Raw genomic sequence first — 25,051 nt, 5'->3', positions numbered from 1 at the left:
CATATGCACTACCGAACTAGTGCAAAGAGAAATTCCTAACCAACACGATCCTCTCCCAGACACCACTACAGGAGCAATCTGATCTCTCGTTCCCGGTGCACGACCTATATTGCGTGTCTGTTGCCAGAAGGTAACACCATCCCCAATACAACAAAGCACACTCTTCCTGCACGCTACCGCAGGTCACGACATGCATGTTTAATGTGCGGGGAACGTGGACGAGGCACACAGGGGCCCGGGCTTCACCTCGTGACATCAGAGGTGCGGGTTTCGCACACCAGCAGAGTGGGTGACATTTGCCCAGGCCGGCAGCTTCTCGATGACTCATTATTATGCACAGTGGATGTTTCCACACTGGCAGGCAGCCCGACCACACCAGAGCTGAGAGTGTCGTGGTTTGAGCTGTGAAGCATAGTTAAAATATCCCAGTGCATTCCCTGAACTCCCAGAACACTTCTATTAGATCTAATGAACCCACCAGGAATCAAAGACACCACCTGAGTACTTTCTAAGGTTAAATACAAGCCCCAGAGGTTATAGAAAAAGATGATTTTAGGAAATTGATATTTTATTTCCTAGAATAGGAAATACTTCTGCAGTATTTCTGAATCTAATACCTATAGATTCAGGGTTTGGTATTTGGTACAATGGAGACACATTCAAACAACTCCAGAGCTACAAGGTATCAGTTGCTACAGAGGTTCAACCTCTGTTTGGCGGCTTTAAATGAGACTTTGTAGGCATCCATGTTTATTTACGCTAAAGGAGGCTTTATTGCTTTAGAATATAGAGATGTTTCTTAAGGCCCCCTCAGGGTGGAGATCATTTAAGATCACATTTAAGAGCACATCTCTGGAGACAAGTGCAGCCTGCCAGTTCTCTGTTTCAAGAGAAGCCATTCCGTGTCCTACCTGCAGGCTACGTTCTGACTGTCAAAGATGACCGAGCTGACTGAAATGCCCAACCGCTAATCTACTGCAACATCGAGTAGTTAAAAATCCATCAGTTACTTTGTCAGCTTGTTAATGTTTTTTCCGCAAATGTCGCTTCGCGCCTGCAGTGGGTTTTCACATTTTCGTTTCCGTCTAGCAGGGGCGAAGCGAGCCAGCGGAAGATGGAGGTTTAAAAGCTTCAACTTTCCAACAAGACATTATGACAACAAAAAGAAAGATGCTGTTATAAGCTAAGCAGTGCAGGACCGGCTCTTCCAGCAGAGGATGAAGTTTCACAAACCGGTTAGATTAGATAAATAAGTGTCAGAAAGAAACACAAATATCTAAAACACAAAATGTTAAGTGCATCTGAGGTTGCTTATTTAGTCATTCTCATAGCCACACAGTTTTTAGTAGGTATCCCATTATTAAATTCCAACAAACAAGCATGGCGTCGTTTACATCTTCGTCTGCCATTTTTGCAACACACAATGCCGGATAAAAAGACAGAGTGCACAGAAACCCTCAGATGCTAGTGCTGTGATAAACACCAAAACTGGCAACCTGCTGGTGGTCAGAGACAGGAGGTGAAGAGCAGAGGTATCCAACCGGATCAGACTCCACCATTTGGAATTTCAGGGGTCGCTGATGTGAACTGAGACAGAAAACTGCAAAAAAAAATTAATATTTCAACCACTCTGTCAGAAAACTGTTTATATTTTCACAATCTGTTATTTTTCATATTCTAATTTAGTAATAATGGTTGAATTTTTAGTCAAAGAAAATGTCGTGTTATCAACTGGCCATAGGTCAAATTTCCCAAAACAAACCACTTTATTTCCACAAAATCAACATTAGAAAAACCAAGTCAATATGTATATAAAAAGTGAAAATATGACAGAAAAAAGATGATTTAAAATGTGGGTTTACTGCCATGAAAGTATGTGGTTAGGTAAGGTCACAGCATGTCATCTGTGAAACTACTGTTAACAAAAGCATAAATCCAACAAAACAAACGACATTTAGACACGAAACATGGTCACCTCTCGGAAAAAAATGTGAAGACTTTTTTGCACTGAAACTGAACACACAAAAAAGTTTTATTAAAATTGTCTCAAGCTCCTTTGAATGTCCTATAAGACGCCATATGAGACAGCGTGCCGTTATGGACAGGACAGAGCCTCGTTCTCCCCGTAGCTAGCGGGACGTGGCGCAAGGCTTGGCGTTGGCGCTGCTGAAGAGTTGAAAACTGTGGCGCTTTCTGACATTACGGTGGCTCGGCGAATAGCAGATACGCCAGAAAATGTCCACGAACAGCTTACGATCCGTCTACATGCATCTGAATTTACAATCCATCTGGATGAAGCTACAGATGTGCCAAATAATGGCAATTTGATGAGTTACAACATGAGTTACATGGATTGTTCTTGTGTGAATGGATTTTTTTATTCTGCAAATCAGTTACATAGCATGAGGCAATTTGTTTAACATTGTCAATGATTCATCTTTGCAAACATTAATCTGATGTGGGAGTCATGCTTGGTTATCTGTACCAGTGAGCTAAGATACTGGAAAGAGTGCCTCATGTTTGTGAAACCACCGCAAGGCTCTCACTGCAGCCAAGGAAATCCCACCTTTTTGCTGTCATTTGTGCTGACTTGGGAGGTTAGATGGCTGTTGTGAGCGAAAGTGCTGCCGTGAACTCTGGAATGAGGTGAGGAGTTTCTGCTGGAGGCCAAGAACACAACCGCACCGGTGCTGTGTAAACTCGGAACTTCTGGAATACCTTGCTGACATTTCTGACAGGTTGAACACTTTAAACATTTCATTGCAAAGAATGGAGCAAACCATTTTGACCTAAACAACAAAGTTACAGCATTTAAGAGAAAAATTCAGCTATGGGAAATACAGACTGAGCCTGGAAAGACTCCAGTTCTACTGATTAGCGACAGACAAGACTGTAACTTTCAAGTGTTGGGCTCATGAGGAATCATTTGCGCAGCCTCAAAGCCAGTCTGGACAAACATGCTCCAGTCAAAAGCACAAATTAAGATGACTGGATCATTCAACCTTTTCTGTCGAAGCCAGACAGAACCACAGATGTGCGGTTCAGTGGGTAACCAGTGGCTGAGTTCTAGTTGAAAATTCAGCAAGACTATCTAGTCTTGACAAAACAAGCAAGGCGTGGCCTTCTGCCATTTGGCTCATCATGTCTATGAGAAGCTGGGTTATCTGTACTGGCTGTCCTGAAGCCTAAGTGCAGATCAAAACTGGAGGTGGTGAACAACATAAGACTAGCTGTTTAACATAAAACCTAAGCTCAATAGACTCTTTACAAAAGCTGGTACGTCCTTCACACTGTAACGTTAAATCAAAAAAGTAAATCACACACTATTATAAGGAAAATTGTGTGTGTGTGTGTGTGTGTGTGTGTGTGTACGTGTATGTGTATGCGTGTGTACGTGTATGCGTGTACATGTATGTGTGTGTATATGTGTGTACATGTATGTGTGTGTACGTGTGTGTAAGTGTACGTGTACGTGTGTGTATGTGTGTACCTGTGTGTGTGTGTATGTGTATGTGTGTGTGTGTATACGTGTGCATATGTGTACATGTGTGTATGTGTGTGTGTACGTGTGTAGGTGTATGTGTGTGTGTGGGTGTCTGTAGGTGTGTGTGTGTGTGTGTGTGTGTGTGTAGGTGTGTGTGTGTGTGTGTGTGTGTGTGTGTGTGTGTGTGTAGGTGTGTGTATGTGTGTGTGTGTACGTGTGTAGGTGTGTGTGTGTGTAGGTGTGTGTGTGTGTGTGTGTGTGTAGGTGTGTGTGTGTGTGTCTGTTATTGCTGCTTTTTCTCATTTTGTCAGCCAGTTAATAGACAGTAAAAGTTCTGGATAAACACGATGATTTGACTTGATTTTCTGTATCCATACATTGCTGTAGTTTGTATATTGACGTGTGTTTTAGGGAAAGGGGACCTAAGGAGAAATGTGTCTGAACAGCTGTGGTGTAGAAGAAGAACTAATATCTCCTGTGAGTGTGTGTAGCAGTGAGAGAATCGTAATCGTGGGACAAATGGGAGCCAAAGAAACAGAGTTCAGCTTCGGTGGGCAAAGAATGAGTGGCCAGAGCACTCAGTTATCTTCAAAAATGCACATGGTAGGGAAAAAGCAGCTCTCTGAAAGCTGTTTTCCACACATTTATTTATGACCGTGCTTACCACTTAAGGGTGGGAGGAGCAACCGCTACATTTCTTGCTGTGGTTGCGTCTGCTCCATGGAAACGGGCCATTTCAAAACGCAGACGTTGGAAGTTCCTACATGCTGTTAAAACTGCTCCATCTCCCCATAAACACTGAGATTTCCAGCAGGCGCTATACTGACAAGACTGAGCTACAGTTCCAGAACGCCCAGATGACACAGCAAGAGTGATGAGGTTTAGGACAGGGAAACGGAGGCATCTTTCTTGATGTAGATGTTCATTAATATTAACAGACCTCTCTCCAAAATTAGGCCATGGTACCCCCAGTTACATGAAATGACTCATCCATACAACATCCCATTATCAGAATATTAATGAAGCTCGAAATAGACCCAACGCACCCAAGATGAGTGCTTACAATGTACGTGTCCTGCTTCAAAGGATAACGAGAAGACTTTCGGTTAGAAACTTTAAATTATACATGTGCATGATGTAGAAAGCGTTACAGAAGAACAGAAGAACAGCAGAGTGTTAGAGCTTCAGAAGAAGAGCAGAGCTGCGTGTGAGCACTGAAAGACGATTCATTTAAATAACAGAGAAATAAATAATACACAAGTTATCTGCTTGGTGCTATTTATTTTGTACAAAGTCCATGCCTCTCAACTGCTACATTTAAAACTGCCTTCCACCAAGAGGCGATGGCCCCTCTGGTTATACAAGAGCTCAAATCCCATTTAAATGAGCAAAAAAAACAGCAAGTTCACTGAAACTTAAAACCTAAACTAAGCACTGTGACGCTGCATAAAATTGGGAGCGTGTGGAAAATGCCTGCTGGCCTCTGCAGCTCTCTGAAAGCATGACCCTGAGACCAGTATCCGCCCAAGAGAGCGGACACGGCTCTCTGAGGCTCTTTTCTCTGCTTGTGTGTCTAAGATATGTGGTGGAAAAATGTAAAAGCTCATTAAGGACTGTGAACTGCAACAGTGAGCTTTGGGTAAACCCAGACGGCTCATACAGAGCAAATCTCCACGCCCTGTTTTGATAGGAGCAATCATTTTGACCAGAATAGAAGGGCAGATCACCATACCGTAATACTACTGCGCAGAAGGAAGAACTTATCCCACAGTAAAACATGAAGCGAAACTTTACCAGATTAATGGTAAAGACTGCAGTCCTCCAACATCAGAAGAACTTACCTAAAAGAGAGAAAAGAAGAGAACCGTGAGTCATGCAAACAGGATGACGGTCTTGTAGTAACAGCCACACTGGCAGGAATGCAGTTCTCAGTGGGAAAGGCCCCTCAGCTGAACGGCTCTAAAACGGATCACAATAATTCTGCATTAGTGAGGAAGAAGTGTGTTTAAACCTCTCAGTCTCCTCCTCACACAGAGGTGAGTCACTGCAGGGAGCATCGTACAACACATACACACACATACACACAACAAATGTTCACGCAGCATCCTTTAATGAGCAGTTGTAACGTTACCGCCCACCCTCAGACAGGACTATTCATTATGTGCCACCATCACCATTATGGTTCCGCATCCAAAACTTGCACGTACAACCACTGATGCGCCAGTCTGCAGAACGGTCAGCAATAACTGATTCTGTTAGTTTCTTCTAAACTAAATATGGCGCTAGATTGAGCTAGGGTCCTACGACACTAGAAAGACAGTGGATACATGAGTTGCTCTTTCCAGAAAGCAGTAGCTTTTACCCTCTCACAAACAGTTAATTTTTTAAACTTAAATAGTCCAACTACAACAATGCTGTCCTTGAAGATTTAAAGTTTGGAATTCTGTTATGTCCGATTTATCGTATTTTCGCCTGCATGCTCAATATCTGTGCTCCCAAGCTGCAGCCAACCCTTGTTTGCTCACACTGAAGACGGACGTTTCAGTAACTGCAGAAAAGATGCGCCCCCTATGTCACGCACAATGGGTGAAGAAGTAAGAGCGTGGTGTGACGGGGCAGTATACTGTGCTTCCAGTAAACAAACCTCTGACTGCAGAGGTGCACTGGCGTGAAATACTTCTTACCACGTGTTCTTGGTGGACTTCCGAAAGCTGCTTCAGTACACTTAGAGGCACGTGTGAACATTAGAAGGTTCAAACCTGTTCCTGGGTGCAACTTTCGCTAATCAAATCCCACGTGTTTGCTGGCTTTGATGTGATGTGAACAGGGGTGTTCTGTAATTCCAACCAGAAGAGGGAAATGTTGTTTGGATTTCAACTTAACATGTTCTAGATAAACTATCGTTGTGCAATGTTTGTACTATACAGAAAAAATCCCTGTTGAAAGGACTGTAGAGATCCACACTTGCTTGTGATATTTCACAGCTTTCTAAGAAGAGCCTGCATTCTCCTGTGAGCTACACTGTTTCAGAAAGATTTCTTCCGTTGTCTCAGAATGTGGTACTGATCTGAAAAAGAGCCAGTGTTTCAGGTTAGTCTGGCATGCCTTTCCTGGGAAACTACTGTGCAGGAACTGAACTTCAGACCCTTGGAAGTCCTGCTAATCAGCCAGTTTCCACTGAGTAAAGAGACGCTACAAAAACAGGCAAATTACAAAGCATAATAACACTGTGATAAAACCCTTCAACTTCAGAGTGCTCCGCGCTGTTATTTCACATGCGTAGAGGGTACAGAGACCATAACAAACCTTTGAGTTATGCAAATATTATAAGTAGCGAAACACCAAACTTGTGGAATGAGACTTTCTGATTAGTAAAATCTTAAATACATGAGGCTGGGAACCATAACATGAAATGCACTGACATGAGCAGTCTGGATGATATTACACCCAAGACTCTTAACAGAAAAGTCGTTGGTTCAGGTCTCATGCACACACTCCAGTTCCACTATTGTTGTTCTGTTCACCTCAAAACCTGATTTCAGCATTACAGCCATGTGAGACCAACAACCTTTATGAACCCTGTTAAACTTGAAGTGTTAGCACACATCCTCTCTATGGGCTGCTTATGTAAAGCCATTTTGCATCTGTTTCTGTGGTAGAAAAGACTTAGGCAAAATCCAATAGAGTGATTACAATTAAATTTCAACCTTTTTATTAAACCTTCAAATTACATTTCAACCATTTTTATTTGCACTGCCGCAAAGCTGCTTTGCCAAAAATCCAAACTCGTCACTGCTAAAGAGCAAACGAGGGGTGGTGGGGGTGGTGTGTGGCGTTTTGAGATGCTGACAAGTGGAAATGTTAAAAGAAGCAAAATCACACAAAGGCAGCACACCCTCTTCTGTGCGACGTAGTGGACGTATAGTCAAAGATAACGGTCTTTATATGAGTGGGTTTACTGGGCTGCAACACAGCTTAGTGTTCAAACCCTACCACGCCGTGGTAATGATCGCGGATTTAACTAGTCTTCAGATAACAGCCTCCACTGACCAGACAAGATCCTCACGGAAGGGCTCTGAACACTAAACATGTGTTTCACTCTGGGATCTCCTGCTGCTGACTGAAGGGCCGTTTGCTGTCTGACCAGTTCTGGTAACTTAGTCACAAGTTACTGGGAATTTCACATTTCACGTTTGACCATGTTAGACTTTTATTGGGGAGCCTGGATTGGAAAATGTTTTCAGCCAATTGGAAATTGTTTATAGATACAAAAAAATACCCATCAGAAAACTCTGTTCAAAGAGGACTTCTCAAGTTTAAAACATGAAAGACTTCCTGAAGGTTATTTTTGATCTGCCTGTATTCTGGCCGACACACAAGGAATGCGCTTGTCTAACCCATGTGCTGAAGGGAAAACTGCCTGACAGGAGCAGTCCTGTTCTGCCTGAGAGATAGACAAACCAGCGCATGACAGCTGATGTAGGTAGGTCTCTGTGTGTGTGGGTGTGTGTGTTTACAGGAAGACGCCACAGTATATTAGTACATTAGTGTACACTGTGGAAGAGTCGCAGCTGACAAGGAGATACGTGGTCTATGACACTCTGTGTGTGTGTGTGTGTGTGTGTGTGTGTGTGTGTGTGTGTGTGTGTGTGTGTGTGCGTGCGTGCGTGCGTGTGTGTGCGCGCGCGCGCATGTGCTACAAAGCTTAGTGATGGCTCATTAAGGATTTCCTTCCAATCCTGCTTTGCTATCGTCTCTCATCTCTTATCTAATAAACACTATAAACCCTCTGAGGAATCCCTGATGCCCCAATACTGAAAACCCCAGTCCAGCTTTCATTTAAATTCAGCCTTAGGCATAGAATCTGTAAGAAGTCAATCCAGATCAGATATTCAACAGTTTCCACAGCAGACACTCCATCAAAGTATTGCATATAAAAAAAATTCCAAAACGTATATTTAGTATTGACAGGGGAAAAAAATAAATGAAACAGCTTTAAAAAGTCTAGACACCTATTAAGGTGTGCAAGGATTTAAGAACTACAGAGCACCGTAAGTCTGCCTGTGAAGCCTGTGCAATTTTAGAAAGCAGCAAATATCACAGCGGTTCATGGCGTCATTAGTGGGAAGGCGAGGATTAAACATGGTGATCTGTAAGTGGAAGCGAAACCCTGAGCGTGCATGCGTACACTGCTGACATCATCTCTGAGCTGGGCCCGCGTCAGCACTGACAACCCTTTTCTCTGTCCCCCTCTGCCTGCTCCTCAATTCCCAAACCCCTCACCCAGTGCCACACACACCCCTCACCCTGCACAAACCGAAAAGGAGTTGTGGCAACCGATACAAACGACTTCCAAGACATGGAATGGTGCAGTTTAATAGCCCTTTCATGCTCTGCCAGGCCCAATTAGGAAAATCGGATTTTGGCAGTGATCTTGCAGTAATCTGTGCAGAGTGAAACGCAAGGTCAGTGAAGGGCTGAACCATTAGGGAGCAAAGTGGCGAACACAGCAAAACACGCCTTCCACAGGCAACCCGACCTACACTACGCTGTGCTGCTATGGCAGGCTATAAAAACACCCATCAGATAACCTCAGCCTTCTCAAGCCCATTTTCTCACACCAACGCCGCCCCGTCTGTGACCGCCCCAAGGCTAAAACGGGAGTATAAAAATGCAATACTTCAGAAAGTTACAATAATATGCCCTATGCACATAATATGGATAAACTAATAATAATGCATAATAATAAACAAATAATAAACTAATAATAATGCAAAATATGGTATTAAATAAGATATTTACATAGCTAGAGAGAGAAAGAAAAGCAAACAGAATATGCGTATCTGTTGAGAATGTAAAAGGGTCTGGTAAAGGGTTAGGGGTTAACAATGTGCCATTAAACCAAAGCATATTTTTAGTGTTTCAAACTGTAACATCTGTCGTGCTTTTTCAGTTGGCCAGATGGTGCCTGGTGTGTGTACTGGCCCCTGCTTACGTCAACGTGCAGGGAACGAAAACCCCATTATAAGTTTATAGGGCCGATTGAGGCGAGACGGGTTTACCCCAGTGCTAGTTAGAGTTGTGATCAAAGTTACAGTACACATCATGTCAACCATAACCCTCTTAATGAAAAGTCTGCTCAGAACATGTCTAATGAAACTGAATCCTTCTAAGTCAGGTCTCATCTGGGCGTATGTGCTCAGGGGGCATTTTCACACAGGTTGGTTTTAAGATTCAAACGATGTTCAGTGGCTCGGCTTAAATAATTTTGTGACTGCAGTGACTACACTTCTCATCCAAAGGCACACGTGACAGGCCTGTACGGTGTTTCTGAACCCAAGGAGGACATGCTACGTCTCACGCTAGCAAGTATCGGCTTGTCTTGAGGGTTCATCCTTATGGCTGAACATTCTTTGCAATACGTGACAAATGTAAATGCGTCATTGTGTATGTATCCTGGCAACAAACAAAATTAAAATGCTTACTCACTGCTGCGTATGCATGCGAAGGCAAACACTCATCCACATGGAAAACTCCCTATAAACGAACACAGAATGTCACTCATCTGTGACACACCACTATGATCACGTCAAGCACATTGACCACGCCTTCCAGTCAACTCAAATCAGCTACTACTGTCAACAGCTACATTTTTTTGAAGATGCAAAGACTAAACTAATGAGATGTGAATCCTATATCCTGTATGATCACCATTTTATTCAGATGTATTTATTCACGTCAGTAATCACGGCTTCTCCACCAAGTCTGGGTTCCCGAAGGCAAACCCACGCACGGCTTCACCGCTGATGCCCATACAAGTTCATGTCCTGATGATCAGAGTGTACAGCACAGATGCAATAAAGCAGATGGACACTCTTTGTCTTTTGTGCCCCACAAAAATGCCCCAAAGTAAAAGCTCTTCTGACGCGTGACACAATAATTCTGCAAAATAAAAGCCCTTCTGACGCTTGACACTGAGCTTCGCGACAACGCAGACGGGTTCAGAGGAAACTCAGGCTGACTCAGGCTGACTCAGAGAAAATCCTTTTGAATTATGTGGATTACTGGCTCCTAAAGTTTGACCTTCATCTAAGTCATAATAGCAAATGAAGGCATTCTCATGTAGCAAACATTTGGCACTGCAATCGTTATTGAACAAGCATCAGAGGTCACTGAGGTAAAAGGTGTGATAAGATCTAAAATAAAGGGTGTGTCTCATTATCTCCAGACACAGAAAGCTGCTTTCCTCCCCACGGCATATGTAGGCAGATTTTGAGGTACGTATCATTTTAACCGAAAGGAAATTTTAAATAACTGAAATCTCCATAAAGACCTTCAACATAGCTAAAATTGTAAGTAAAGTTTTATTTGCATCAATAACCATTGCTGCATCATTTGAGTACACGAATAATACTGCACCAATATAAGATATTACAGCAGGCAGAATATTTAGGCTACTAAACAAACGAGAGGGCTTTTGTATCAGGGATGTGCACTGATAATCTAAAAACCCATGTATGTACAGTAAACAGCTCACTATGCATTCAGACAAGGCTGGAAAGATTTCTAAATAGATTTCAAAGGACTTGGGCCTCCACCAGTTCACAATCAGGTAGTGATCACACTCGAATCTGGGTCTGGCATAACATGCTCTGGCCATCAGTCCTAAGAGCGAGCTCACTGGTACGGCAGCGACTCCATCACAGCGTCCTCTCTTTAAGGAGTTCATGGTTTCTGTCACCGCTGTTACCCTTCTCAGGGTAGTTCCAGTCCTGTAAACATCAGTGCAGGAGTCCTTTGTAAAATCCTTAAACAAGTCAAACAGTACCTGTGGAATCGGTCTAATACCCCAAAAAAGAGGTCGGATCATGAAGTGTTACAATCATACAAACACATGTCTATGTGAACTGCAAAACGGTGGCTTAAACTGAAGAAAATGACCCAATTCCTCTTAACTGCTGTGCAAACTGATCCAGAGTTTGATGTTACTGCTAACAAATGATACACTAGACCTAGTTATTAAATATAAATAAACTGTTAGGGTTTCATACACTTTTTTCAGTATTGACCTTGGTGTTGTAAAGCATTTATCAAGAAAGATATGGCACTGCAATATGTGTATTTATTAATATGTCTTAGTTGACCTGGAGGGTCAATTTTAAATTCTAACCAAGTTGGTTTCATAACAATGCGACAACCAATAATCATAAAAGTCATAAAAATCATTAACTCACGGTGAACACAAGTCACAGTGAGAATGTTAACAGAACTAGCATGAGTGGCACTAAACAGCTACTTCTGCTGACTGAGGCCCTCTAGTGGACACAGCTAGAAACCATCACTTCATAAGAAAAATGAAAAAAGGCAGATATTCACACTAGTGTCAGTGAGTTGTATTTGACACAGTTATGTCACCTCTTATGTGGTTTGTTTGTGTGTGCGCGCGCGCGTGTGTGCGTGTGTGTTTGTGAGACACGATCTATGTATCCAAGCAAAGGGAAGATACAAAAATCAAACAAATATGGCCGTAAGGTACAAATGAACTCAAGCTGAGTTAAACACACTCACTGAACATAGCCTTGCACTATTACAGCTATGACTTCTCCATCAAGGTGGTTTGTCATGTGTTCAGGGTATTGCTTTCCATAGCAATGTTTGGCTTGGCATAAATTAAGTCAGGTTCGTCAAATATTTACACAAAACGCATACACACTTACATTGTGTGTGCACTTCAGCAGTAAAGGGCACAGCCCCTGTGTATATTATCCATCCGGGCCACTTTTGACACTTTGCTGAAAGGCTGAAACCTTTAATGACATGGCAGTAAAATGGCATGCTTGCCCTTTCTTCTCCATTAAAAGCAGCTATCAATTCTCCCGTGAGCTCTGGGAACGTGACTGAGAGCATGACGCCTGCTAATCTGTAATCGAAGTGCATCTCTTCTCATGGGTGAATTCTGCTGAGGTTAACCTAAGCAGAAACACATTCTGGGACTAGCTGTCAAGTTTTGGAGACTAGTTTTAAAATATGTGGTTGGCTGCAATGCAGTGGCAGTAGTGGATGGCACCAGTTGGCGGCACCTGGCTGTGTGTTGGTTCACGTGGCCCATACAGCTCAGCCAGCAGGGATGGTACCAGTTGGCGGCACCTGGCTGTGTGTTGGTTCACGTGGCCCATGCAGCTCAGCCAGCAGGGATGGTACCAGTTGGCGGCACCTGGCTGTGTGTTGGTTCACGTGGCCCATGCAGCTCAGCCAGCAGGGATGGTACCAGTTGGCGGCACCTGGCTGTGTGTTGGTTCACGTGGCCCATGCAGCTCAGCCAGCAGGGATGGTACCAGTTGGCGGCACCTGGCTGTGTGTTGGTTCACGTGGCCCATGCAGCTCAGCCAGCAGGGATGGTACCAGTTGGCGGCACCTGGCTGTGTGTTGGTTCACGTGGCCCATGCAGCTCAGCCAGCAGGGATGGCACCAGTTGGCGGCACCTGGCTGTGTGTTGGTTCACGTGGCCCATGCAGCTCAGCCAGCAGGGATGGTACCAGTTGGCGGCACCTGGCTGTGTGTTGGTTCACGTGGCCCATGCAGCTCAGCCAGCAGGGATGGTACCAGTTGGCGGCACCTGGCTGTGTGTTGGTTCACGTGGCCCATGCAGCTCAGCCAGCAGGGATGGTACCAGTTGGCGGCACCTGGCTGTGTGTTGGTTCACGTGGCCCATGCAGCTCAGCCAGCAGGGATGTTGAAAGGGACACACAGGCAAACTTTGCAGTGCCAACATGGCAGTCTTGACGTGAGGGGAGGCACACATCGATGTCACTGAAATGAAAAGCTGGGCTCATGTGAATCTGTCCCCAGAACCGGTGAATTCTCCCTGATTCAGCTAACTAGAACATACACATGTAGAAAGCACCGCATTCACTGGATAAACAAGAAAGACATCAAAATGAACAAATAATGTAAGCTTTTAAGTTGCCATCAAATAACCAAATGTAATAAGCATTGTTAATTTCAGACAAATGACAAGGCGAAAAAAATGTATGAATTGATTAATTAATACAAAATAATGGTAGTAAACCTCACTTTGTGTACTGGGGAGCTAAGGGACAGCACTCAAGAAGTGCATTTAGTCTGCAGTAAACAAGACTCCCTCTAATGACCCAAGGTCATTCCCAGTCACGCTGTTCCAGTGATGCCCCCTCAGTCGCGCAGCTCTGACCGGTTCCCTGGCGCGTTTACAGTCGTCCCTCGAGCAGGCTGAGGCCCAGCTAGTACAAATGCAACTACAAGGGCTTCCCGGAAAGCTTAGTTGCCTAGGAAATAAATGTCACCAAGATGTCATCTGTGAATTGTTTGCTGTTGTTGTTGTTTGTTTGTTTGTTAGGGGGTGGCAGGAGTGATAAGGGACATATCTCAAAATGCACATTAAAGCCAAAGCAATAAGAAAACAGCGTTATCCCTGGTGGGAGCTTGGCTGCAGATCGAACACCCAGAATGGTAATGAGGCTATTGAGAGGGCACGTGAGAGAGGATGAACGGCCTGGCACTCACTGAAGGGACGTCCCCGCTCAGGCTGTGGATGGGAGACAGAATATTGAGCTGGCTGCAGCTGGCCACTTTCATATTGAAATGAACCTGTGTGGACAGTGATTCCACAAAATAGCCCCTTTCACACTCCCTCCTGGTCATCTGAAACAGATCCGACGCCCCTCACGGCACGTTGTGTTCACACCTCTCTCACAGCACGTTTCCACGGCAGCTGCGAATGCACCGCTGCATTCATCCCCCAGGTTTTATTACTAGTCTGTTTTTGATAAGATGATGAAGGCTAATTTATTTACTATTTAAGGTGCTACTCAGGGAATCAGGCTGATGCCTTTTGTAAACTTAATTTCAAATCCTAAAATATTTGTTTTCACAGTATAACATCCCAGTGCTTGTGTCCAGTCACCCAGGCCCAATGAACAATCTGAAGAGAGAAAAACATCAGCCACTCCAGAGAGACCCGCTCTGCATGATTTACTGGCAATTTCAGAGAGCCAGAGAACAGAGGCACTTGGACAGACTGTTATTAAAACTCTGAAGCCAAAGGGAGTGTCACCTCCCACACCAGCGACAATACTGAAGAACCAACAACAAAGCCTCTGCCAACAACTCTCGCGGGCCTATACCATGTCCCCTAAAACCCAAACGCTTCAAAGAGCTGCAGAGTACCCACGTGACAACTCCTGACTCGACAGCACGGGCCAGAGGTGATCAAGGTGGTCCGCATGATTGCTTATTCATGGAAGGAGTTGATTAATGTGTTGTTTTGAAGTGCAATATCCCTCGCCGGGCAGCAGAACACGGCAAGCACCAGATGCCAGGTGCCATGCCTGCGTGCCATGTGTCGCGTCTGTCTCAAGCTGCCCCTGAGTCACCCAGGCTGAGCCAAACAACGTCTTAGCCAGCACAGGCGATTTTCTCTAAGGTTTGATGTGCAAAATATGCTGTAGCAATACACGCGCACGCGTGCACACACACACACACACACACACACACACACACACACACACACACACACACACACACACACACACACACACACTCACACACACACACACACACACACACACACACACACACACAAACACACACACACACACACACAAACACATACTCTCACACACACACACACACACATAACTGTCCTCCTAGCTTTTCTGAATTTGCTGGTGAGGATTGTTTGAACAGACCCTGGCTGTACAGCGCAGAAGTTCCATAGTCAGTGATGTAGGATTTTATAACAGATCAGGAGAGACCTGATCAGCGGGTGGTAGTCACACAGTGGCAGTGAGTTTCTCCCACCAGCTGACAGCACGGTCCATTTCCCATTACTGCTCTGTTTACTTGCCTGGGACGATCAACTTATCCACAACTGCTACTAACTTCTAAGTCATCTACTATTGCATTAGTAACAGCAACAAGCAGTATTAGACAGTAGTTTGCACCTAAGTGCCTGAGACCTGTGATTATCAGTGACATTACCTGTCAGATGAGGACAATCTCAGTGAAAAAGGTCTGGAGGTCAGTGAAACAAGGCCCTGGGGTGCAGATGGGAAGACAAACAAGGTGGATTTGTTTTTAAAAATGCAATATGCACTTCAGAAAGCAAAGATGAGCAAAAATGAGACTCGTGATTCACATATTCCCATTTTTCCTTTCCCGGTTAACCAGGAGAGCTAGACCCTCAAAGGCCTCTTCCACATGGGATCATCTTCAGAAATGTACATCAAAGATGATCTTGCGCAGGTTCGGAAAAAGAGGCATTATGTTTCAAAGGGCTTCAGCAATTCAGAGAAAAACACAACTGATTCTGTGATCTTCCACTCGACAGCATGAGGCATGAACAAATGTACTGTAATGAAAGAATGGGATTTTTTTTTTCTTTTTACGTTGTGCAAACCATAGCTCCAATCCCTTTTAAAATCACTGCCTGGGCGCACCTCTCTTCTGGAGCATGCCAGTGATGACGCTCGCACTGCAGAGCAATCATCTCTACATCAAACGGCAACCTGCTCAGTACACACAAGACCAACATGACGCTCCACACTCCGCTCTCCACTCTTCATCGCTGAGAGTGAATCTCCAGCCACAAGATGCCTGTTTACATCCAGGACCTGCTCCTCGTCAGACAGCAGCTGTAACAAGCAGGTCTGCTACGCCCAGCCTGCCCGGGTGGAATGCTAAAGCTGAGAGGTCAGCAGCTGGTGAACTGCATGGCACGCAGACAAAGGCAAACGTCAATTAGTTTGGGAGAAAAAAAGACATCAGATGATTCTGAAAAGGATGATATGGACCTGAGGACAAATAATACAGGACCTCCAGACATTGGAATTATTAAAATATCCCATAATGTCACAGATGGCTGACTAATTTAACAATTCACAATTTAAAGAGCTGAGAGAAACAGATGGCTTCCCCATAAACGACATACAGTGGCCTGTGTTATCATCACTGAGTAAAACTGTCATTGGGCTTGTCACGGCGTTTGCTTATATGGCATGAACATTTAAACAGGTCAGATGCTTCAGTTGGTGACAGAGCCACACTGCCATAAATAAGGCGGTTGCACCTACAGCCGAAGTATGGCATGTTTGCATATCTCCAGCGAGCTGGCACTACGACAGCTGTTCTCATTCTGGGCTTCGTCTGCGTTCAGTATATGTTGTCTGAAAGGGGCAGGCGGGCATGCATAACACACGCCATTGCACCACTAATGCAGTTTGTCAGGGTGAGACACATTAACATGTCGACATGATTTACAACATGGATGTCTTTTTTTTCCATGGGTGTTCTGTTGGATTCCTTGGTTACAGTGTTATCCACTGTGCCACCTTTCTGTCAGGGATACTCAGCGGGGTCAGTGTGCCAGATCAGACCGATTAAATCCCAGTGTCTTAACATGCACTGTCGGTGAGAAATGAGAAAAGGACCGAACTGTAGAACTGCTGACATCGCATTTCCTGAGCCTACATTTCTTCTAATGCTAATAAAACCTATCCACATACGTTTGGACCATAAAAAAGCAGCAAACATACAGAAGGATTTTGTCTAAAAAGGAAGATGTAGTCAAGTTGGTTCCTCCCAAATCCCACTTCTCTTAGGTTCTTCTCACAGCTACTGTTTACATAAAGAGCTGCAGGCGGCACAAAATATATAAGACAAAATTATTGCTAAGATACCCTGCCTGATATTGATAAACCATGGCAGCAAAACGTGGAGGTTACAAGGCTGAGAGTGAGTGTGTGAGTGTGTTTCAGTGTGTGCAGAGCTGAACCAGAGGCTCTGCAGCCCACCAGTCAAGCTAAGGAGCGCTGAAAGTTGACCACCAAGCAAGTGAAGGTTGCAGAGCGACAGAATGAGCAGTTGCACCAAATTACAAATCAGTCAAGTTAGAAGTCGCTCGCGTGGAAAGATGGCGCACACACACTGCGCAGGACACAACTAACATAATATGAATAACAGTGGTAACTATGATGACGAAATGGAGAAAATGAGAGGGCGCAGTAAAGCACTTAGACAGCAAATGACCAGAGCTCAGTTTTCCATCTACAGAGCGGAATGTGAAACGTTTCTAACGCTGACAAAGGATAATGTCCTTAAAATAAACAGAGAGGTCGGTAATGCGCTAGTACGTACGGGGTAGTCCAGACCAGGCGCGCAGCCGGGCAGAACCAGGGCGGCGAGCGACCCAGCGGGTCTGGACCTTACCACGTGTGTGCCACGGTGAAGCGGCGCTGCTTGTGGACGCTGGTGCTGAGGAGCATGCGTCGCAGCAGGCGAGGAGAGTTGCACGGGGACATGGTGGTGGGAGACAGGCGTGGAGACTTCGAGGACAGGGACCTCCTGCCCCGTGGGCGTCGGGGCCACTCCTGCTGGAGCAAGGTCTCCCTCAGGATGCGCACCAGGTCCTCGTTCAGACCCACTTGGTCCCCGCGGCGGAGCTGCTTGCTAGGGACAGCCAGCGTGTCCTGGCTCCCTCCCGGCTGAGCCATGGCGGAGCCCACACGCCTCCCGCGCTGCTTCCTCCGAGGGTGGCACCACGATGGAGATGCCCGTGGTGGGTGGAATGACGGGAGCTGCCCCTAAACCCCACGCTACACGACAGAGTCCCCGAGCTACAGAGAGATCAGTCTGATCGGTCCCGAGCTGCTTTATCTGCAGCCTGTCACACACTCAGCACTGCTTTCTCTGCCTGTCAGCATCATTCCGAACCAGTCCATTCCAGCGCTTTCTACCCACGGCTCCGGCACCACAGTACGCGCGAGTGTGTGTGTGTGTGTGTTTGTGTGTGAGAGAGAGAGAGAGGGAGGAGGGAGGGTCCTTTGAGGAGTGAGATGGGCTATAAACAAGAGGACTGGAGTAGGCTAGAGGGATTCACTTGTCAGCTGTACCAACAGAAAACAAACAGCGAGGGCATATTATGCTGGATATTGGATAAAGTGAGCTCTCCCGTCAGCCGGGGAAAACTTGCGCTTGTAAATACATCAGAGGCTGTGTGCCGACGGGCGGGCAGCGGAACTTTCATCACCGCTCCTCGTCTATCTGCGCTGTCTGGCGCTCTTTGAGCTACTACAAATAACCAGGGCAAACAAAACAAATTTTAGTGGCCAAAAATGACCAGAATATACAGCCAGCCTATTTTTCTGAGAGCAGCTGTCTACAATCTTTTGTTCCACCAAATATAACAGATAAGCTTATATACACAGCAGAATGGCATTGCAACATTACTCAAACACTGGTTAATAACACTGGGATTATTGTCAATATATGAAGCAATCCTTAGCAATCCTCAGAGATAGTGAAGGTGCTGTTATCATAACTCTATTAAACTGTAATACTTCACAACACTGCCTTTAACAGCAGGTTCAGTGGTAGTAATCCGTTTACTTATTAATATAGCATGTGTTTCAGGCCCTGCAGATAGATGGCGCTAAAGCACAGCTGAGGACATTTCAGCACAGTCACTATTAATAGAGGAAAGGGCTGTAATTTTGATCATCTTGCTGGAAACCCTCCCGACCTTCCACAGTGTTCTGAAGTCTAAACCGCTTTGATCACATGCTCCAAGGTTCTTGACTTCTCTGAACATCTCAGACCATTTAAAGATTTTCATGATTAAATGCTCTGTGTTTAATGTTAATCCACTTTGTCTTGAATTTGCTGTTATATCCCTGGAATCAGTCATGAAAACTCTTGGTTATTTTCCACTATGAAATGTTTTTGTCACTATAAAAACCCTCTAATCTGTGGTTTGATGTGCTGTCTTTCTAAAGATGAGTGCAAGATAAACAATCTCAGTGGGTTTTAGTTTAGTTTTATTTGTCTAAGTTTGAGTCATATTTCGTTCTTAACAGAAACTAAACTCCGAAGAGTGAAGACATTTACATTAGATTACAGAAGTGATTATTATCGTCTCTTCTTCCAGAAGCAAACAAAACTACCTTTGCTTGGACAAAAATAGCAAATGACTGCTTTCACTGACTGGTGTCACCCATGATCTACCTAACCAGGTGCTGAAGACTGATTACCTATATGAAGTGTGTTTGAAAAAACTCTGGTACTGTTTGGGTAAAATTAAACACCTCATACAGCTATTTGTGATATTCTAACTCTGATATTCTAAATCATGATATTCTATATCTGACATTCTAAATTCGATGTTCTAAATCTGTTATTCTAATCATGATATTTTAAATCTATTATTCTAAATCATAGGTTAAATCAAGATATTCTAAAACTGATTTTCTAAAATTGACATTCTAAATCTGACTTTCTAAATCATGGTATTCTAAATCATGATGTTCTAAACCTGATATTCTAGATGATGATATCCTAAATATTTTATTCTAAATCATGATGTACTAAATCTTTTATTCTAAATCATGATGTTCTAAATCTTTTATTCTAAATCATGGTGTTCTAAATCTTTTATTCTAAATCATGGTGTTATAAATCTGATATTCTAAATCTGTTGGGTAGTGCAGACCCATTTTGTTCTAATATTATGATTAGGATACTGTCTCACTCTTAGCACATATGCATATCCTAAACAGTATTTTCTTTTGCTTCAAGTGAAGGCTTAAAAGTTTTGTCCCATATACAATATTTATTTCAGTCCAATTAGGAACTAAAAGCCACTGACTGATATTTGTATCCATACTACCATGAATCAGACACAGGGAATCATTACGCATCATTATGTAGTGAACATCATGTAATTAACAGATTCGATGCAACTTGTAACGAAGCTCATTAAACACCAGACTTGCCAAATTAATTGCCATTATAGATGTAACAAATTAGACCATGACTTTAATTTACGTTCTCCTTCCCTACCCCACATACACTCCTCTTTCTCCTCGCAACACAAACTCCAACGCTTCTTTATCATTGGCTTCCACAGTCCTAACATCCCTACCACACCCAGAGTCATTTTCTTTCAGAGCCCTGGAAACTACTATGTTCAATAAACTGACTCTGCACTATGTCCTCTAGGCTAACACAAGCTCATGCCTCTGCATCTTAGCTGTCTGAGGTTCTTCATGAACATTAGCAAAAGAAGAAAACTATAAGAAAAGGTGGAGAAAGTCATGGTTCTAGAAACAGACTGAGTTATCCTTCTACAAGGAAAGACTGGAATCATCTGTCAGACCCGTTCAAGCGACCTGCCTTCTCTCCTCTCCTCTCCTCTTCCTCTCCTCCTCTTCCTCTCCCCTCCTCTTCCTCTCCTCTCTCCTCCTCTCCTCTCCTGTCAGACATTTTGATGTATGTACTGTACATACAGCCTTATAGGAACCATCCCAAACACACACGTGCCACTGTACACTGAGCTAAGGCTGTTGCCTGCTAGAGAACATTAGCCACATGGCTAGGCTTCAAAGAGAGTGGGAAAACAGGGATTTGATTTGGGAGGGGAGTCAGTTTTCTGACTTAAGAGTAAATCTTATGTAAGCTTTACCCAGCATAAGTACCACCCACGTTACATCAGAAGGGGATACATTCTAGTGAAATAAATGCGTCTACTGGAATGGTGTTCACATGGTGCACTTTGCATATGTACACTGTGTGTCCAAAACACTGCATAAAATGTGGTGACAACACAGAAATACCATTTCCCCCAACAGCAGAACACACATGCAGAGAAATACAATAAAAGGAAACATCCTATACGTTTGTATTTGAGGATTTTAACTCGAACATGCTGAGAACACACAACTGCACATCTCCATAACCTTTTGAAGCATACTGTATGCCTACTTTCCATATTTATTATCTTATGCAGAGCAAACTGAAAAGTCATATATTGGCCATGTTCTAACTGAAAAACATTTGCTATCATATTTTCAATGAATTTTTAACAAAGTTAGCTTTGTGAATGAAGCCTAGTGTGATTTTATTTTGCGTACTCTACACCATCATATAAAACCTTGATCTTATTTCAGATGAACTGTGTAATAATCAGCCTTCAAAAGTGTCTGTAACGGGGCCATGTCACCAGAGGAGTTTGAGATCTGCACATCACACACGGAGAGGAGTTTTAAAAAGAGAGTGGTTTACACTTTATATGTTTAGACTGAAACAGCACAGGGGAGCTTTAGGAAACAATCTGGATTTAAAAGATGAAACGAGCTCACGATCATTCTCCCAGACAAACCAGGTCTGTGTCTCCATCTAGTGTCTGAATCAAAGATTATTCAAATTAACATGGTAATCAGGAAATTTGGGGCAAAACATACAAGCCTGGAATGCAGTCTCACAAATTCACCCATATTGGGTGATCCAATGCAATACCTTACTTTAATTAGAGTCACTAACCATTACATTCCTATATAGTACTAATATTATAGGCTGTAATTCCCTTATTCTGCCAACAGAGAGCAGAATATGATCATGAGCAAATTTTGTTCCTCATGTAATATACTTACATAACATACTACACCTGATGTTTATGTATATATAAGGACACTAACCATCTTCCTTTGTCCAGCTAAATCCTGAATCCAAAGAAATCATTTTCCGTAGCTGTATATGGGCATGGTATTAACCTGCTACAGCCTGTGACCAGTCCTCCGTATCTATAAAGCACTATTGATGTGTGTGACTCACATCCCAGATTCTACTGCAATACCTCTGAAAGCATTGGGTCGGTTATTTGAAAGGAGCCTGATTGAATCTCAGAAGATATAAAAGCCTTCAGTGATTATTCATAATTATTAAGCATAATTCTGCTAGCTTTTGTGGTTTGGATCTACACAGAGTACACATTTAGACTGTGCTTTGACAAAGACTTCTAAACAAATTTCTGTTTGAAGTTATTTGTTTAACAAGTAAAAGTAATTTAAGGGAATTTACAGTAAATGTTGAGTAGAACAGCCTAAGTCCAATTAGATGTTGTGTTGTGTTGTGTTGTGTTGTCAGAGTGGAGGGCAGCCTCTCTTCTAAGCTCTGAAGGGATACAGCTCTGCCTAAGCTAAGACAGCTTCCAAAAAGCAACCTCATCTTCAGAGCAAAACACGGTTTAGATTGTGGATACACATTTCTCAAATTTAGACTCATGAAACATGGAGTGCGCTGGAGCAACTAAACAACCCTTAATAAACAGACACATGGACTTTAATGACTATTCATGACATCTGTCTGACAGGTTTCAGTTTAAACACATACAGTGTATTAGAAAAATACATGTTTAATATACAAGTAAAATAAAGACAATGAAAGCCTTCAGGCATTTAATAGGCACCACAAAGACAGAAGACAGGAAATGAGTCATATTTCTTGCTCTAAAAGCAAATCAGAAATGAAATCCATCTTAGCAGCGACCATCTCCACAAAATATAAATAACAGCCAAGACGCCATCAGCCGTGAACGACGCCCAACTTACCACCAGGTAATTATTTCCAAGTTTTCATATTCATCACAGAGAGTTAAGCTTCACCGTACAGCATGTTTTTATAGACAAGCTCTCACATAACAGTTAAGTAGAGATGATCACCCCATTCTAAAGACTATAGAAACAAATGATTTAGGATTTGCACGCTAGTGCGCAAAAAGGTGCTGAAATGTCCTGAAAATGTAACAAGGGAACTATTCAAAGCCTTTGGCTCCTGACAAAAGGCTATGGGCCTATTCAAATATTTTAATAAATATTAATAAATATTTGAATAAAAAACTATCACCAAATAAGCAAAATAAATAAACTTTATGAGAATAAATAAGACATATCAAGGCTTGTCAACATTCAGCAACGATGTCTAAAAGATTCCAGTAAAGTTTAGAGATGTCATGTGAAGTTGACAAAGATGGGCTCTGTCATGTAAAAACAGCACCTGTGTGAAGATTTTTACATTTTATACAGAACCTACTTTTCAATAAACTCAAGGCTTACAACAGTAAGATGAAAAGTCACATTGAAATAGAGTTTCAAACATATCAGATTAAGACTTCCAACACCATTAAAACTATAATCCTGAAAGCAAAGAAACTCTTCAAGGCAAACAGTATCTTGACTTAACAGTAACTCTCACCCTGATTTGATTTATACAATGTCACGGTAATGGTCAGATTCACTGGCATGTCACATGGATCCTGAATAGAAATGAAATTCAAAAGGAAAGCATGTGCAGTTAAGAATAAGAACTAAAATCAAATGGATACTATTCGAATCTGTTCATCTTGTTAGAAGTACCTATTGGTCTTTTTTATCTTATTTTAGGAAAACGAAGGTTGGACTGTGTGGTTGGACCCTGTCAGGTACTCCACATTTTAATCGACAGAGTTGTTGTACAAAGAGGAGACCACAGTTTCCAATCTGTGTAGAGTCCAGTTCAGACACTCCATAGTCAGCAGTGTTTATGAGCACATGTTTAACATTCTCTCTCTCTCTCTCTCTCTCTCTCTCTCTCTCTCTCTCTCTCTCTCTCTATATATATATATATATATATATATCCATATCTCTCTCTCTCTCTCTCTGTATATATATATATATATATCCATCTCTCTCTCTCTCTCTCTCTGTATATATATATATATATCCATCTCTCTCTCTCTCTCTCTCTCTATATATATATATATCCATATCTCTCTCTCTCTCTCTCTCTCTCTGTATATATATATATATCCATCTCTCTCTCTCTCTCTCTCTATATATATATATATATATATATATCCATCTCTCTCTCTCTCTCTCTCTATATATATATATATATCCATATCTCTCTCTCTCTCTCTCTCTCTCTGTATATATATATATATCCATCTCTCTCTCTCTCTCTCTCTCTCTCTCTCTCTCTCTCTCTCTATATATATATATATATATATATATATCCATATCTCTCTCTCTCTCTCTCTGTATATATATATATATATCCATCTCTCTCTCTCTCTCTCTATATATATATATATATATATATATATATATATATATATATATCCATCTCTCTCTCTCTCTCTCTCTCTCTCTCTCTCTATATATATATATATATATATATATATATATATATATATATCCATCTCTCTCTCTCCCTCTCTCTCTCGCTATATATATATATCCATCTCTCCCTTTCTCTCTCTCTCTCTCCCTCTCTCTCTCTATATATATATATATCCATCTCTCTCTCTCTCCCTCTCTCTCTCTATATATATATATATATATCCATCTCTCTCTCTCTCTCTCTCTCTCTCTATATATATATATATATATCTCCATCTCTCTCTCTCTCTCTATATATATATATATATATATATATATATATATATATCTCCATCTCTCTCTCTCTCTCTATATATATATATATATATATCTCCATCTCTCTCTCTCTCTCTATATATATATATATATCTCCATCTCTCTCTCTCTCTCTCTATATATATATATATATATCTCCATCTCTCTCTCTCTCTCTCTATATATATATATATATATCTCCATCTCTCTCTCTCTCTCTATATATATATATATATATATCTCCATCTCTCTCTCTCTCTATATATATATATATATATCTCCATCTCTCTCTCTCTCTCTCTATATA

General features: G+C 42.6%; 1 protein-coding gene and 1 long non-coding RNA gene across 7 annotated transcripts in view; both read right to left on the bottom strand.

Moving 5' to 3' along the window:
• The window catches only part of LOC113584247 (3',5'-cyclic-AMP phosphodiesterase 4D-like), a 126,352-nt gene that overhangs the window by 53,497 nt on the left and 47,804 nt on the right, over nucleotides 1–25,051 (bottom strand). The window lies entirely within an intron of this gene.
• LOC145652406 (uncharacterized) lies at nucleotides 10,722–19,732 on the bottom strand. The gene is made up of 3 exons (XR_014118694.1): nucleotides 17,729–19,732; nucleotides 15,503–15,558; nucleotides 10,722–13,294 (listed from the first exon to the last, which is right to left on the bottom strand). It is a non-coding gene; the product is annotated as an uncharacterized LOC145652406 (long non-coding RNA).

This window comes from Electrophorus electricus, chromosome 19, assembly GCF_041902795.1.
Source record: "Electrophorus electricus isolate QZ-2024a chromosome 19, ASM4190279v1, whole genome shotgun sequence".
Classification (NCBI taxonomy): Eukaryota; Metazoa; Chordata; class Actinopteri; order Gymnotiformes; family Gymnotidae; genus Electrophorus; species Electrophorus electricus.
Note: the sequence above shows the minus strand (reverse complement) of the source record. Positions and strands in the feature narration are given on the sequence as shown.